At 35.4% G+C, this 17,241-nt stretch overlaps 1 protein-coding gene across 32 annotated transcripts in view; it reads right to left on the bottom strand.

Moving 5' to 3' along the window:
• The window catches only part of ADGRL3 (adhesion G protein-coupled receptor L3), an 846,433-nt gene that overhangs the window by 692,226 nt on the left and 136,966 nt on the right, over positions 1-17,241 (bottom strand). For 2 of the 32 annotated variants that reach the window (XM_074396178.1, XM_074396179.1), the window contains exon 2: positions 16,905-16,974. The exons of the other annotated variants lie outside the window; for them this stretch is intronic. The gene's annotated coding sequence lies outside the window, so the exon portion shown is untranslated. The remainder of the gene's footprint in view (positions 1-16,904; positions 16,975-17,241) is intronic. 32 annotated transcript variants of the gene reach the window in all.

Here is a 17,241-nt window from a genome sequence, read left to right as displayed (position 1 = left end):
CTAGGACAAGTCATTTAATTTATCTATATCTCAGTTTGTTACTCTATAAAATAGGATTATACTATTAACTATTTAATTGGGGTGTTGTGAAGATTAAAAGAGTTTATACAACAAGTCGATCACTTAGATAATACATGGCACATAGCAGGCAATCAGTAAAAGTTTGGTACTGGAATTACTATTCATAGATGATGTTTTCCTGAAAGGAGAGAAATACGTACAAAGCACTGCTAGCTATAGGGTACACATGGAAAATGAAAATGAAAGTATTAAATCCATCTGTGATATCAGAAAGAAGGGAAACTGTATGGTAAATTTTATTATTTAATTCAAATTTCAAAAGTGGAGATAAAAGTTTAAAGCACATATTTATGTCCATTATCTACATATAAAAATTGCTAAAATTTTTCCCTATTTGCTTCATTTATATGGGGATGAGTAGAAGCTGAAATATTTTAAAATAAATTACACTTAGGACTGGTATAGCGACTCATGCCTGTAATCCCAGCAATTTGGGAGGCCAAGCCAGGAGGATCACTTGAGCCCAGGAGTTCGGGACTGGCCTGGGCAATATAGTGAGACCTTGTTTCTACAAAACAAAATTAAAAAAAAGAAAACATTATCCAGGTGTGGTGTGGCATGTCTATACGTCCCAGCTACAAGGGATACCTATTAAGACACCTCTTTTATACAAAACAGAGAACAGACTAATAGCCTTTTTACACATCTGTATTTTTAAATTCACATCTGTGCAATTCTCTAAATAAATAAATGAGCTTTTAAAATATGTATTCCATGGAAACAACTGTTGACATAAAACTAAAATGTCTTAAAAAAGAGAGTATAAAATGTATGTGTGTGATTATACGTATATAAAACGCATATATTTACAATAAAGTGAATATTGTGATAAAACACACACTATATACATATGTGCACACACATAAATATATGTGTACCTACATATTTACATGTAAAAATACAGACTTATTTATTTACTTATTCAAAATAGCACACAAACAAAGGACGATATAAACCACCTAGATCACTTTGCTGAGAACAACAGCAAACTCCTCCTTCTGGGAGGTTCTTGGGCCTGTATCTCTAAGATATAGCAACTGAGCCAAAAATATTCCTTTCACAGAATTTTCAAATTTTCATGTGGCCAAATAGATGAGAAGACTAAGCTCCTTTCTGTTCATACTGACCTGCAAGTTTGGATATTAGCAGGCTTAAAATATTTTCAATTCATATCTATCACTCTAATCATTAGATATATTAGGTTGGTGCAAAAGTAATTGTGGTTGTGGCCACTGAAAGTAATGAAAAAGCTGCAATTACTCTTGCACGAACCTACTACACAAGTAGTATATGCGTGACTCAGAGATATTGCAGGTTAGGTTCCAGACCACCACAATCAAGTGAATGTTGTGATAACATGAGTCGCAACGTTTTTCTGGTTTCATAATACATATAGAAGTTACGTTTTAGTTCACATCTGTAATCCCAGCATTTTGGGAAGCTGAGGTGGGTGGATCACCTGAAGTCAAGATTTCAAGACCAGCCTGGCCAACATGGTGAAACCCTATCTCTATTAAAAATATAGAAATTATCCAGGGGTGGTGGTGCATGCCTGTAATCTTGGCTACTTGGGAGGCTGAGGCAGGAGAATCACTTGAAACTGGGAGATGAGGTTGAAGTGAGCTGAGATCACACCACTGCCCTCCATCCTGGGTGAAAGAATGAGATTCCATCTCAAAACAAAAAAGAAAGAAAGAAAGAAAAAGGTCATGCTTACTGTAGTCTATTAAGTGCACGATAGCATTATTTCTTAAAAAAAAAAAAAAAACTGTGTAATTTAAAAGTAGATTCTAAAAGTGCTAACACTTCTGAGTTTATTGCTTAAAAAAATGCTAACAATCATCTGGGCCTTCAGCAAGTTATAATCTTTTGGCTGGTGGAGATTGTAGCAAATCAGTAGCATCTTCAGTCTCCATCGGTCATTCCAATTCTCTTGTTCTTGCTACTCCATTTGCAGTTACTTCCTCCACTGAAGTCTTGAGTCCCTCTAAGTCATCCATGAGGGTTGCAATCACTTTCTTCCAAATTCCTGTTAATGCTAATATTTTGACTTTCCCCCAAGAATCCAAAATTTTCCTAGTGGCATCTAGAATGGTAAATCCTTTCTAGAAGGTTTTCAATTTGCTTTGCCTGAGTCCATCAGAGGAAGTACTGTCTGTGACAGCTATAGCCTTATAAATTTTATTTCTTAAATAATTACACTTGGAAATTGAAATTACTGCACTTCAATTGACCCATGGGCTGCAGAATGGATGTTGCCTTAGCAAGCATATGAAAACAACATGAATCTTCTTGCACACCTCCAACAGAGCTCTTGGGTGACTGGGTGCATTGTCAGTGTTTCAAAGGGATTTTTTTTTTTCTCCTGAGCAGTAGGTCTTGACAGTAGGCTGAAATTTTTCATTAAACCATGCTGCAAACAGATGTGCTGTCATCCAAGCTTTGTTATTCCATTTATGGAGCACAGGTAGAGTAGCATAATTCCTAAAGATCCTAGAATGTTGGGAGATTTGGTGTAATTCCTAAGGACCCTAAAATATTGGGAGTGATAAGTGAGGACTGGCTCAACTTAAAGACACCAGCTGCATTAGCCCCAATGAGAAAGTCAGCTTGTCCCTTAAGCTTTGAAGCCAGCAGTAAAATTTCCTAACTATGAAAGTCTTAGATGGCATCTTCTTCCAATAGCAGGCTGTGGTTTACATTGAAAAATATATTGTTTTGTGTAGCCACCTTCATCGACAATCTTGGCTAGATCTGGATAATTTGCTATAGCTTCTACATCAGAACTTGCTACTTCACCTTGTACTTTTATGTTATGGAGATGGCTTCTTTCCTTAAACCTCATGAACCAATCACTGCTAGTTTCAAAGTGTTCTTCTACAGCTTCTTCACCTCTCTCAGCTTTCACGGAACTGAACACAGTGAGGGCTTTTCTCTGGATTAGGCTTTGGCTCAAGGGAATATTGTGGCTGGCTTGATTTTCTATCCAGAACACTAAAACATTCTTCGTGTCAGCAAAAAGGCTGTTTTCCTTCTTATCATTCATGTGTCCACTAGAGTAGTACTTTTAATTTCCTTCAAGAACTTTTTCTTTGCATTTAAAAGTTGGCTAACTGAGACAAAAGGCCTAGCTTTCAGCCTATCTCACCTTTGATACACCTTCCTCACTAAGCTTAATCATTTCTAGCTTTTGATTTCAAGTGAGGTGCAACTCTTCCTTTCACTTCGATGCTTAGAGATCATTGTAGGTTATTAATTGGTGTAATTTCAAACTGTTGTGTTTCAGGGTATAGGGCAGGAGAAAAGACAGATGACATAACACAGCCAGCTTGAGGAGCAACCAGAACGTGCATACATTTGTCAAGTAAGTTCACTGCTGTGTTTTCTGGGCACAGTTCATCATGACCCAGAGCAATAATAGTAGTAGCATTAAAGATAACTGATCACAGATCACTCTAGTAGATATAATAATTTTAAAGTTTCAAATATTGTAGGAATTACCAAAATGTGACATAGGGACATAAAGTGTATATCTGCCACTGAAAAAAAATGGCACCAAGAGACTGGCTTGGCACAAAAAAGATTTGTTCAATGCAGGGTTGTCTAAAATCTTCAATTTGTAAAAATCCTGGTATCTGTGAAGCGCAATAAAGTGACGTACAATAAAGTAAGGTATGTCTCTAATTGGGAATAACATAAAGAGCACTGTATCACTGCTCTTAAATTTACACACCGTGCCAAGCATCCTGACTCACACCTGTAATCCCAGGACTCTGGGAGGCCAAGGTGGGCAAATGACCTGAGGTAGAGAATTTGAGATCAGCCTAATCAAAATGGAGAAACCCATCTCTACTAAAATACAAAATTAGCAGGGCATGGTGGCACATTCCTGTAATCCCAGCTACTTGGGAGATTCAAACAGGAGAATTGCTTGTACCTGGGAGGAGGAGGTTGTGGTGAGCTGAGATTGTGCCATTGCACGCCAGCCTGGACATCAAGAGTGAAACTCTGTCTCACAAAAAAAAAAAAAAAATCACACTCCTGAGAATACAGTTTTTATCAAGGTCTACATTTCATCCCAGCAAGAAAACAAAAGGAAAAAAAAAAAAACAAAAAACCTCCATCAGAATGTTTTTGGGAGGCATATCTTTTCACAAAAGTTACACTCTCTATTTCATAATTATTCCTCTGTATAGAATTCAAAGTCCAAAATGGACAAGAATGTCTGTACTATATTTACTTAAATTCTTACATACGTGGATTTATGGTCAAGGATATCAGGACTGTAAATTATTTTATCTGATACCAGCAACATGTTTGAACTTGTTTCCCTGCTTTCAATCTGCATTATCATCTACATCACCTAGTCCTTAGTAAGTATTCAATATATATTTAGGAAATTAATAAACTTTCAAGTAATGAAATATATCACTGGCCAGATGATAACCTCAGATAGTGTTCTTGTTCTGAGTGATTATTCAGTGCATATTTGTAGAATAAATACAAGAATTAATGCATGTTTATATATTCAGTGGCTAACTCAAAAACAAGTAAGAACAAGGTATGAACATGCCATTCATAAAATATGCATTCATTTAACAAATATTTACTATGGGCAAGGCACAATTTTAGGAGCCAGGGGTAAATATCACAGAGAAGGCGGCTTTATAGACCCCACAGCTTAATGCAAAATAACATCTAACAGTTATTGAGTGCTTACTTTGTGTAAAGGTGCCAGTATTTATTGAGGATTATTTTACGTAATCTTCACTACAATCTACAATACAGGTACTAATAGGATGCTATTTAACAGGCAGTAAAGGAGGCAAACATCTATAGTCTTACATGCAACAGTGCAACCAGGAGTTTGGACTTGATCAAAGTTTATAAAGGGATACTGTTTTAAACTATGGTGAGCTTTATACAGGGAATCTGGTGTAGCACCTTAGGAAAAAGAGATTTATTGCTGAAATAACCATGGGTTATTAATGAGCTATTATATTTTGTAAAATAATTCACAGAAAAATAATGACCAAATAATTGTCTTTAAAGTGAAAAGCATATAATAGTTCTCAGTAGAATGAAAATATTTGAAAATTACTATTATCTGCTACTCAGAGAACACTTTTTAAATGTTGAAAATTATGAGCCGGGCGCGGTGGCTCAAGCCTGTAATCCCAGCACTTTGGGAGGCTGAGGCGAGTGGATCACGAGGTCGAGAGATCGAGACCATCCTGGTCAACATGGTGAAACCCCGTCTCTACTAAAAATACAAAACACTAGCTGGGCGTGGTGGCACGTGCCTGTAATCTCAGCTACTCAGGAGGCTGAGACAGAAGAATTGCCTGAGCCCAGGAGGCGGAGGTTGCGGTGAGCCGAGATCGCGCCATTGCACTCCAGCCTGGGTAACAAGAGCGAAACTCCGTCTCAAAAAAAAAAAAAAGAAAATTATGAAGGAAATAAATCCACATATTGATGGAACACATCTCTGAACACCAAAATAAAAGTCTACGTATCATGAAATTTTACTACGTCATAAGATTAAAAATGTTCTGTTATTTTTAAAACTAGTCCTGCCACTTTTATACATGGTAACTAGTAACTTATCATAAAAACATTATTTGCTTCTTCAATAATAACTGGTTCTTAACTATTAGGAGTAAGATAAACATTTTAAGGCAGTTAAATTAAATATATTTATCTTAAATAACTACCCACCATCCTCTTAACTGCTACATTCAAACTTCTGAAAATATACCAAAAAACTCAGTTAAAATAATAGTTTTAACTTTTAGGTCTAAGTCCAGAATTCTTTACTTCACTTGTATTATTTCTTTGGCATGACTTCAGATTTCCACATTCGTCAAGACAGATTTAGCTAACTATTGCAGTAAAAGACAAAGAAATAATTTATTTAAAATATGAACCACTGAATATTAAAAGGCAGATTTATCAGATTGCCAGGTCTTCCAGTTTATGAAACAATGTCTAATAAAATGGTATAGTCATGATTTACTAAGGTATTTAAATACATTATCATATCGACCATATTTTATACTTTTGACTAGTCCTCTTCTCACATTCAGGCTTGCTGTATTGCAGAAATTTATTTTCACCAATTAAATAACCTTAATTCTGTCTTGTAAAAATGTAATTTGAGAATTATGCTTCCAACTTCCAAAGAATGTAAGTTTGGTTAATGTATGTTAAGATTATACATTTTTTCTGGCACTACTATTAAGATACTCATTTGAATATGCCATGTTGTTTTCCACAACTCTGCTTTGCAATAATAAAGAACATTTATTACACCATCTCATTGAAGTATCCAGGGAAGAATAATTACAGAATGTTAAAAAGGCACACTGTGATTTTTTTCTTAAATAAAGAAAAAGATTAACAAATGTCTCAATACACATTCAAAAATTATTCTGCTGATTATTTCAACATATATCCTTAGGCATAATCAAAATAATGCATCAACTACAAAGAAAATAATCATATTATGATTATTTTGATTAAAACATTTTTATGTGCCTGCAATCCCAGCACTTTGGGAGGCCGAGGAGGGTGGATCACGAGGTCAAAAGATCGAGACCATCCTGGTCAACATGGTGAAACCCCATCTCTACTAAAGGTGCAAAACATTAGCTGGGCATGGTGGCGCGTGCCTGTAATCCCAGCTACTCAGGAGGCTGAGGCAGGAGAATTGCCTGAACCCAGGAGGCGGAGGTTGCAGTGAGCAGAGATCGCACCATTGCACTCCAGCCCAGGTAACAAGAGCGAAACTCCGTCTCAAAAAAAAAAAAAAAAAATTATGTACACATAAGAATAAAGAGAGTCTGTCTCTGGGTTTGAGGGTTTGATTTGATATAGTTTCTTCCTTTTGGTAATCTGTGTTTAATTTTTTCAAATAATATTGTTTATCTCATAAGTTTGGAAAAGTGCTAAAATTATCTAAGGGTACTCTCTGGTTTTAGATGATGAGGAACATTAACAAGACACCTTGTCTGCCTTTAATAAATGATGAACAAGAAATGATTCACTAAGGGTGGAATAATTCACTAAGAGAGTCTGTTTTAAGAAATGAAAAGAAAAAATGTGAATATAGTCTTTTTAGATGGTTTCGGAAAGAATAGACATTTTCTAATAATATTTTTAACAATGATCTCAAGCTTGACTTTTTATTTTACTGTGGTAAGATAAATGCAAATTCTCCAGATATAAAATGTACAAAATATGAGTAAATGAAAAAAGATACCAAGGATCATACTGATTAATCCTTCTCTTTTAATTCTGGTATTGAGCACAGTGCAAGACTTCAACATTTTTTTTTCCTCACAGAAAATGCAAGATTTTCCAGGGTCCAGCTTTTTAAAGAGCAAAGCCCTGTGATAGATCCTTTCATTTCAACTGAGTCATTACTTTCCAGAGACTTTAAATGTGAGATCAGAGTGAGGTTAACATAGACATACATTGCATTTGCTTTCTTCAGTTTGGTGAATTTAGCCATCATACTGTAGAAATATAGTTCAAAACACCCTTCTAAGCAGTCATGAGTCACGTACTGAATACTAGAATGATGTGTTAAAAACACAATATGCTCTATTATATCCATAATGCATCGAATGATACCTGCTGTCCTGAAAGAGCTAATGCACCTTCCTATAGCCCTAGGAACTGACTTAGTTGCTGGAGGGAATCAAATTTAATATGCCTCAACACTTAGTCGCAAGACAAAAAAAAAAAAAAAAAAAAAAAAAAACTATGACTTTTTTATTTTTTTATTTTCCTAATGCCAGAAATTTTCTTTTTGGTATAATAAGAGGCATATAAAAGGTTTAAAACAATGATCTTTGCCAATCTAGGGTAAGTGTCACATTCCAAGGGAGACACTTAACGTTCGGAACACACTCACTGTATGTAATTTAAGGTGCTAGGAAAGTGGTTTTAACTGTACCATTCTAGACACTTACAGGAAGCTCTGATGCTGAGAGCACAGACCATGGCATCTGCTAACATCTATGCAAAGCTATCATGCCCCCTCATGTATTCTCTTCCTTAGGCTGATATTTCTTTTTGCGACAGTTTGGAACCTCGCAGTCAGTTTTTCATAATTAAGAGCTCTAAAAATGGTACTAACTTTTTAAATTTCTTTCTGTCCAACATTAATAATAACTGCCTTATTCTGGATAATATTAACTATTAAGACAATTTAGATTCACCTTAGCTCATTTTTTTTTTTTTTTTTTTTGAGACAGGTGTGGCTCTGTGGCCCAGGCTGCAGTCCAGTGGCACAATCAATCATGGCTTACTTCAGCCTCAAACTGCTGGGTTCCTGGGCTAATGTAATCCTCCTGTCTCAGGCTTCAGAGTAACTAGGATAATAGTCATGTGCTACCATGTTGAGTTATTTTTCTTTTTAATTTTTCTTTCGTAAAGACCACAGTTTTTATTCTTGCCCATGCAATAATCATAGAGTTTTTGCTATTAACATGAGCTTTTTTTTTGACTTACAAAACATTTTCTATAAAACAAAAATCAATTAAGTAAGCACTCAATCAACATCACAACCAATAAAACAAATAATTTTAAGAAATAACAAAATATGTAATTATTTAATCATAACAGTTATCAAAATTAAATAATTTAATTGCTTATTCAGAGTCATTAATTATGTAGAGTTGAAAAATTGCACTATTGAAGCAATCATTTAATCATTGCTAGAAAAATGTCTAAGTACTAATTCATTATTTTTGTTATGCTCTTTGGAAATTATATCCCATATTTATAATAAAACCAACTTAATTAAGTCCATAACTAATAACATTGGCATGGATCTTTAATATACTAACATATTATATTTTTAAAGGTCAAATTTTAAAATATTTTTTAAAAATATATTTAAGGCCAGGCACGACGGCTCACGCCTGTAATACCAGCACATTTGGAGGCCAAGGCAGGTGGATCAGTTGAGGTCAGGAGTTCGAGAGCAGCCTGACCAACATGGTGAAACCCCATCTCTACTAATAAATAAAAAATTATCCACTCGTGGTGATAGGCACCTGAAATCCCAGCTACTTCGGAGGCTGAGGCAGGAGAATCACTAGAACCTGGGAGTAGGAGGTTGCAGTGAGCAGAGATTGTGCCACTGCACTCCAGCCTGGGCAACAAGAGGGGATGTCTCAAAAATAAATAATTAATAAATAAAATTCAAGACAATGAATCCAGTAAACAAGCAAAAGTGATGTATGCAACCTTTAGAGATATGATTCACAGGAAGTATACTTAGTTAACTTCATTCAATAATACATCTTTTTATTACTTAATGACCAGGACATGTACAATTATCATTCTCACCAATCTCACATTGTTTTAACTTGTAAAAGAAACTTCAAAAGAAAAAAAAAAAAGTCTTATAGCTTTCTTGACTTTCATGATTCCAGGAAATACCTAAATTTGAAAATTCTCTTCAAGAGAATAGTAGACAGAAGCAGGACTTTGGCTGACCTTTTAGGGGACATTATTCAAGGATTCATATGCTGCAGAATTACAATTAGTCTCTGACAGTGACTTTTGTTAATCAAGTTTGCATTTCCTCTGAACTTTACAATCCTGTACTTTCGTGCATCTGTTTAACTTGTACTTTACTCAGGCAACCTATCAGAATCACTAAATTATGCAAAGCAACTGTTGGCAATTCTTATATATATGCAGTTGCAAAAAAAAAAAAATGTATCTACTTTTCATTCAAGTGACTTTGAAGGAAGGTCTTAAAGAAATCTTCTTTTTCACTGAGCAATGCCTATAGAATAAGGAATTACTTGCCACACTGTAGTTAATAAATCATAGCAATTGTTTCTCTCTTTCTGTCTCACATAGCAGATAAAATACTGCTGATCTGAAGAGAATACTTCTTTTAAAAGGACCACTATCAATGCACTATTTCATTATTTTACTTGTGGGTGATATGCTGCATAAATCCATCTCATTGAATTATGGAGATGCTGAAGTATACCTATCACAGACATTCAGAGTAACAAACAAGCACATTAAAGGGAGTTATAAAATCATGAAATTAAAAATGATAAGTAAATAATGCTAAAGGTAATCTGGCCCGGTATTTCCCAAAATGTGTTTAACTGAACCCAAGTTCTGCAGAAACGGATTTTGCAGAGTGAAAGGCTCAGTAGTCAAATAGGTTGAGAAATGCAAGGATAAACAATGTTAAATCATTTTTCCCCCTGTAGGAATTAGCAGAGTCTTTAAGATATTATGCACTATGAATTTACAAGAAGAAATAATATGCTGTGTTTGCCAAACTCATTTGACTGTGGAACTTTTTTTTCATGTCACATCTGGGTCTTGTATCTATTATATTTTAGAATATGATGACCTAGTCCAAATATCACAATTTATTTACAGCCTAAATTAAAGAAGTGACTTGCCACAGGTTATACAGCTAGTAAGCATGAGAGAGGACCAGAGCCAGAACTGGCCAGATTCCTTCTAACATGTCGCTTTTGACACAGAGGAAGGCATCTTGCCAGGCTGGTTTGATTGATGGATAAAAAGCAAGGTTTCTGAGAGTCTTGCAAGACTATAAGAAAAAGGATGACCCAGGAACCAAACGTGGGTAAGAAAGAAAATCATTGTATTGACAATATTGACATTATGAAGACGTTTGAGAAAGCAAGTTAGAAGAATAGGCATCTGATGGCAGAAAGTGCTGATTTTTGTGGTTTTGAAAATTAAAATATCTGGTGATAATGAGATTTATGATTGATATGGTTTGGTTGTGATTCCACCCAAATCTCATCTTGAATTGTAGCTTGCTTAGTTCCCACGTGTTGTGGAAAGGACCTGGTGAGAGATAATTGAACCATGGGGGCAATTTTCCCATATTGTTCTGGGTAGTGAACAAGTCTCATGAGATCTGATGGTTTTACAAGGGGTTTTCCCTCTCGCTTGGCTCTCATTTTTCTCTTTGTTGGCTGCCATGAAACATGTCCCCTTGCTGTCCCTTCATCTTCCACCAAGATTGTGAGGTCTCCCAGCCATATGGAACTGTGAGTCAATTAAACCTCTTTCCTTTATAAATTGCCCATCTCGGATATGTCTTTATTAGCAGCATAAGAACAAACTAATACAAGGATAACCATGGCAGAGGGGTGAGGCTACCAGAGATAGTTAAGTGAAAGAACTAAAATGCATTAAAATTATAGCTGTTTGAATACAAGGTTAAGGGTTTGATGAAACAAAAGCTATGAGATGGGTGCTAGAATGTTTTTTAATGAAGAAAATGACAAGAAAATCAGTCACACTGGAAATAAATGGGAAAGAAGGTGGGAGAGCCAGATGACGAGAGTCTCAAAAGAGCATGGCTTGTCACAAAGAGAAGATAAATATGAAAGAGGTAATGGCAACCAAAGAAGGTACTGACCCCCTTTTCCCATCCTTAGGCATGAGGAGTGTGGGAGGCATGAATGCAGAAATATGGTCTCCTTTAGAAATCACCCAGAAATAGACCAAGTATAAAAGAATTTTATCTGTATCGCATTTCTCTAGAGAAAGAGCCTGAAGTTGTCATTATCACTATTAAATATTTACATAATTTAGTAGTTTACTATTAGTTATCCCCACAATGCATATAGACTATAAATAACTGTTCATGAGTTGTTTAATAATTTTGGTCAATGGGCAGACTCAAGAGGTTTAGCCAAGTTGTAACTAAGCCAAAACTAGAGAAATGCCTATACACATAAGGAATAACACTCTGGGACTTAAAGGAGTTAAATGGATTGCAGGCCTCCAGGAATCATAAAAATCCCTCAGCAGCAGCAAGGGAAAGCTGAAATACTGGCCAAAAGTAAATGTATCAAAAGATCAATAGTGTTTATTTCTAGGTAGTAAGATTATAAAGCTTTTCTCTTTATTCTTTAACACTGATATAATTCTAAAATTTCTACGATGAATATACATTACTTTACAATCAGAAAAAAGTACTTATCTGAAAATATAAAGCTCCTGTCTTTAAATAAGTATATATAAGAAAGAACAATTAACATTATTTAGAGTATTTTGCCAATATTTAACAAAATATTAATTACAAATTTTATAATTTCCCTTGCATCCCACTTTTACAAATATATTCTCCCCAAAAATGAGTGCATCAAAAAGTATGCCCACGAGGTCTGCTGAAGCTATGTTTAAATTATGAAAAAGTTGAAAACAATGCTAAATTACCAGAATAAGAGACTGAAATAACTATATTGTGGGTTTTGCATATGGAGACTACTATGGAACTGATGAAAGAATGAACTAAATATAAACTAACAAAAGAAGATACCTAAGATAAATTTTTAAATAACTAAAACATTTAAGAGAACATTTTGTATAACAGCTATATTTTTATTTTAAATGAATGAATATCTTATGCATTATATGTGCATAGAATGAACATGTGCATATAAATAAATTATATATATATATACACACACATATATACGTATATATATATATATATATAGCATATATGATGTCTCATATACAATTCTGTATATATGGGAAAACATCTAAAAATATATATAATAAATCAATTATAGCATTTGCTGTGGGCAAGGACATTAAGGGTTTGAGGTTCATATTTTTTATTTTACATACTTCTGTACTCTGATATTTTTATCAAAATTCATGAATTACTTTACAATAATACACTAATAAAGTTTATGCAAAGGAAAATATTAACTAATATCCTTGCATTAGCAAATCTCCCCACAAGCAAGTTTTGAAAATATGAAATATAACTATTTCTCAAAATTTATTGATTCCAATAGATTATGCATGTAACAAAATGGGTTTGCAATAAAACAAGAACCAAAACTCTACATACAACTTATTCCGAACACAAGAAGAAAAATGAGGGATATATAGATATATATTACACTTATGTAATTCATCAACCAAACATAGTTAAAAATCCATTGGCTCTTGATATATCGGCATTTATTATAACTGTTGTTTCTCAACACTAGTAAAAACAGCGTTAAAAGAGGCTTTAAAGGAAAAGTTTGTGCAGAAATCTCCCAGATGAGCAGTGATATTCCACATAGCATAAGATAAACAGCATAAGAGAAATAGACTGGTATAAATTATATTTAGTTTTAAGCTGGACAATAGCAACACTTCACTCAAGACCCACAATAGCATATTAAAGTCTACCTTACAAAGATATATCCTGAAGACAGATTCATTGATTCTACTTTTATTTAATATTTAGTAGGTACTTGGTATTATACTGGAAACTTGAAAAATTCACAGAATAAAGAGTATAAGAATGCCTACCCCACTGACTCCATGCTCCCAAAGTGAGATAAGTTACAAATCTTGAATTTATAATAGAGAAAAGCATGGAAGATGTGGAAGCAAAGAGAAAAAGAGAGAATGAATTCATTGAGAAGAGTGGTATTTTGGACTGGGCTTTAAAATGAGGATAATAGAACTGGTAAGGCCATCCTCTAGTAAGCAGCAAACAGTCAGATGTGGGTAAAGCAGAATACCCAATTTAGTTTGAATCTGAGGGATAATGACTCTGATGCATGTCCTGTCTAAAATACAAGCCTAATCACCACATCACAGCTGCCAAAATAAAGTGCTGCATCCTCAGAGAGAGTACTTTACAAAGTGCAGAATAAGCACAGATACCCTACCCAACTTCACCCTCTTTACACAGCAGCCAGGGCCAGTTAAAAAGGATTTATCCTGGATGCAGATCTCAATCATGTTGTCTTCAGTTATCTGACCAAACTGACTGCTTCTCTCTGCTGGAGCAGTTACTGCCAGAGCACCTCCTCTAAAAATACACCAGCTGGCAACAGACTGGCTCCAAAACACCTGAGCTTCAAAAGCTCAAGAACCAAGAAACCCAAGTGTCCTCTTGGCCTCCATCACCATGTAGAACCACTGCCAAACTACAGAACCATCCTTGACAATTTATATTTACATACAAAGGGCAAGACAATTTTAGTTACAAGGCTATATAGCTACATGTTACTAGAACAAATTCTGAAGAAAATTTCTTAAAATTATAGTATGAAAAATAGTTTACATTCTTGCTAATATTTAAAAAACATATGAAGTCTCTTGCATGGTATAAATTACCAGCAAACGGGTACTACTTGACGGCAATGAATTCAACCTCTGTGAGTTAATTCATCTCAATTTAATATTCACAAGTACAGTGAGGCTAGATGTGTATTCCACTTCTGGATCAAGTAAACCAAACGCAATACCAGTTCACTCATAATTCTGTACATATTTTCCTCAGTTTCTAAAATGAAGGACGGTGGACCTGAATATTTACTTTAAAAATCTAAGATTTTTTTTAGCATAAGATTAACTGCATTGTTGAGTTTAACAATTATCTAAATAAAACAAAACCATGCCGATAAAAATCAACAAATCTGCAGATTGTATGTGCTCGTTTGACATCTCTGAGCACCTAATTAAACATATAAGGAAATGTTGTATGTGTGAAGCATTGTGTTATGGGCTTGTTCATATATGCTTCCATTAAACCTTAAAATAAACCTATTAGGACAACTCTCATAATCATTTAACAGGAAGTACTGAGAAGTTAAGCATCCTGGTCAAAGACTAGAGAAGACTGAAGTTGGATCAATCACTTCTAGGGTCAATCTGACTCTATAGCACTTAAATACTCTATTAGTGGTCTATCAGGGGAATTTTATAAATCTTCCCCACAGTATCACTATCATCAGTACTCATTAACAAGGGCTGTGGGATAGATTATAATTACTTTCCATGTGTAAAACATGTAATGATCATGAGTTAAGTTTACTAAAACATGGAAATGTAATTACATCACAACTAACATAAAATAGACTATCATAATACTGTTACAGTCTCTTAGTTTACTTAAAATTTGTTGAAAAACTATAATAATGTATATTTATAGAAAATGTTCATTATAATGCTGACTTTCACTTAGTATTTATTCAATAGTTTTTGAATGATGAAGACAACATATTGGTATATATTGGTATATGGTTCTTTCTGTACAATATTTAAATAATCACAAGTGTATATAAAAAGAAAGTATACAAAGACTAAATTGTTCTCCTGGACATCCAATTTGTAAGTAGTGAAATCAGTTAAATCAGTTAAATAGTTAAATCAGCTCAGTTTGTGAGCAGAGCCTCACTCAAAATGATACATTTATAATGCTAGCTGCCACATAAAACGACTTTTCTTAGTGGTCCTCAAACTATGGTCTCTGAGCCTTTTGCATAGAAATTAAATTCTTATTTAACGTGCAGATCCCTGTGCCACCACAACACTTGCTAAATCAAATCAATCTCTTCTCTCTCCCTCTCTCTCTCTCTTTCACATACACATACACACACACTCAGTGAATCATATTCATACTAACTTTTGAGAACCACCTAAAAACATGCATAACAGAAAGATGTTTCCTTGATTCTGTACTGTATTGTAATGGAAGTATTTTATTATTATTATTAACTTTTTAATTGAAATCACCAAGACTTCCAGTGGTACAATCTCGGCTCACTGCAACCTCTTCCTCCTGGATTCAAGAAATCATCTCACCTCAGCCTCCCAAATAGCTGGGATTAGAGGCCTGTACCTCCACACCTGGCTAGTTTTTGTATTTTTAGTAGAGATGGGGCGTCACCATGTTTGCCAGGCTGGTCTTGAACTTCTGGCCTCAAGTGATCCACCCGCCTCGGCCTCCCAAAGTGCTAGAACTACAGATGTGAGCCACCACACCCAGCCTGTCATGGAAGTCTTCTTAGTACTACTCTGAATGTATTAAAAGTAAATGTTAAAGAGATTATGATATACTGAAGATTTTTTCACTGACTTTCATGGTCACATATAGGTACATCGGTTAAAAGAAAACATATGTGGGCCAGGTGCGGTGGCTCACACCTATAATTCCAGCACTTTGGGAGGCCAAGGCAGGTGGATCATGAGGTCAAGAGACTGAGACCATCCTGGTCAACATGGTGAAACCCTATCTCTACTAAAAATACAAAAATTAGCTGGGCATGGTGGCGCGTGCCTGTAATCCCAGCTACTCGGGAGGCTGAGGCGGGAGAATTGCTTGAACCCAGGAGGCGGAGGTTGCGGTGAGCCGAGATCGTGCCATTGCACTCCAGCCTGGGTAACAAGAGCGAAACTCCATCTCAAAAAGAAAAAAAAGGAAAGAAAGAAAATACATGTGAAGCATAGCACACAGCAACTGCTCAGTACATTTTAAGGCGACCATTTAAATGTCAGTTTATACTGATTTTTTTACAAACAGAGTGAACACATCATCTTCACTGGAGTCAAAAATTTCAAGAAAAACTAAACAGGAAAAGAAAACGAGGAAGGCAGTTTCTTCACCTTCACAAAACCTCCGCAAGAGCCCTAAGAAGGGCAAGAAATGACCAGAAAGCCGAGGCACAGTAATTCTCCAGGCTGCTGTCACATCCCAAGCATGTTGCCTTTAGTCATAACTTAGAGCTTTGATTCTAACTCTAAAGTTATGGGTGGGAGTGTGGAGGGAAGGCAAACAAATCTTCCGTGCTTAATTTTTAACTGTCACTTGTCTGCTGACACTTGTCTGTCATTCAACCGTATTCTCAAAATGACCTCAAGCCCCCACAGACAAGAGGGAATAAACAAAACAGATCAGAAGAGATACGCACAAAGGGTTCAGGGGCACATTTTCCTTGGAGAAGAGAGTTCAGAGCTAAGAATTCTACAGGACTGCTGTGGACAAAGCAGGAGCTTACCAGGATCAGAGAGGCACTTCTAAAACGCATGCCAGGAATAATCAATGTGGCCACCTGCCAGGCAAGGAAACTGCAAGAAAACAAAGGGCAATTCATCCACACCTCCACAGGTAGGAAATTAGCCTCAAATGTAGCCCATTTTAGTCTAAGGAACAAATCAGCTGCACCTCCCCACCCCAAACACTGCTTTATGAAAGTATGGAACAGAGTGGTGACTGCATGCATTTTCCTCCCTATTTTAAGAAAATCCCCTCTTCAAAGCTAGTAAAAAAATGGGATTGTAGGAAAACTAAGAAATACAAAGGATGCCTTTGTTGCTCAGCACGCTGTTTATACC

The sequence above is a fragment of the Saimiri boliviensis genome, chromosome 3 (assembly GCF_048565385.1).
Source record: "Saimiri boliviensis isolate mSaiBol1 chromosome 3, mSaiBol1.pri, whole genome shotgun sequence".
Lineage (NCBI taxonomy): Eukaryota > Metazoa > Chordata > Mammalia > Primates > Cebidae > Saimiri > Saimiri boliviensis.
This window is presented reverse-complemented; position numbering and strand designations above follow the sequence as displayed.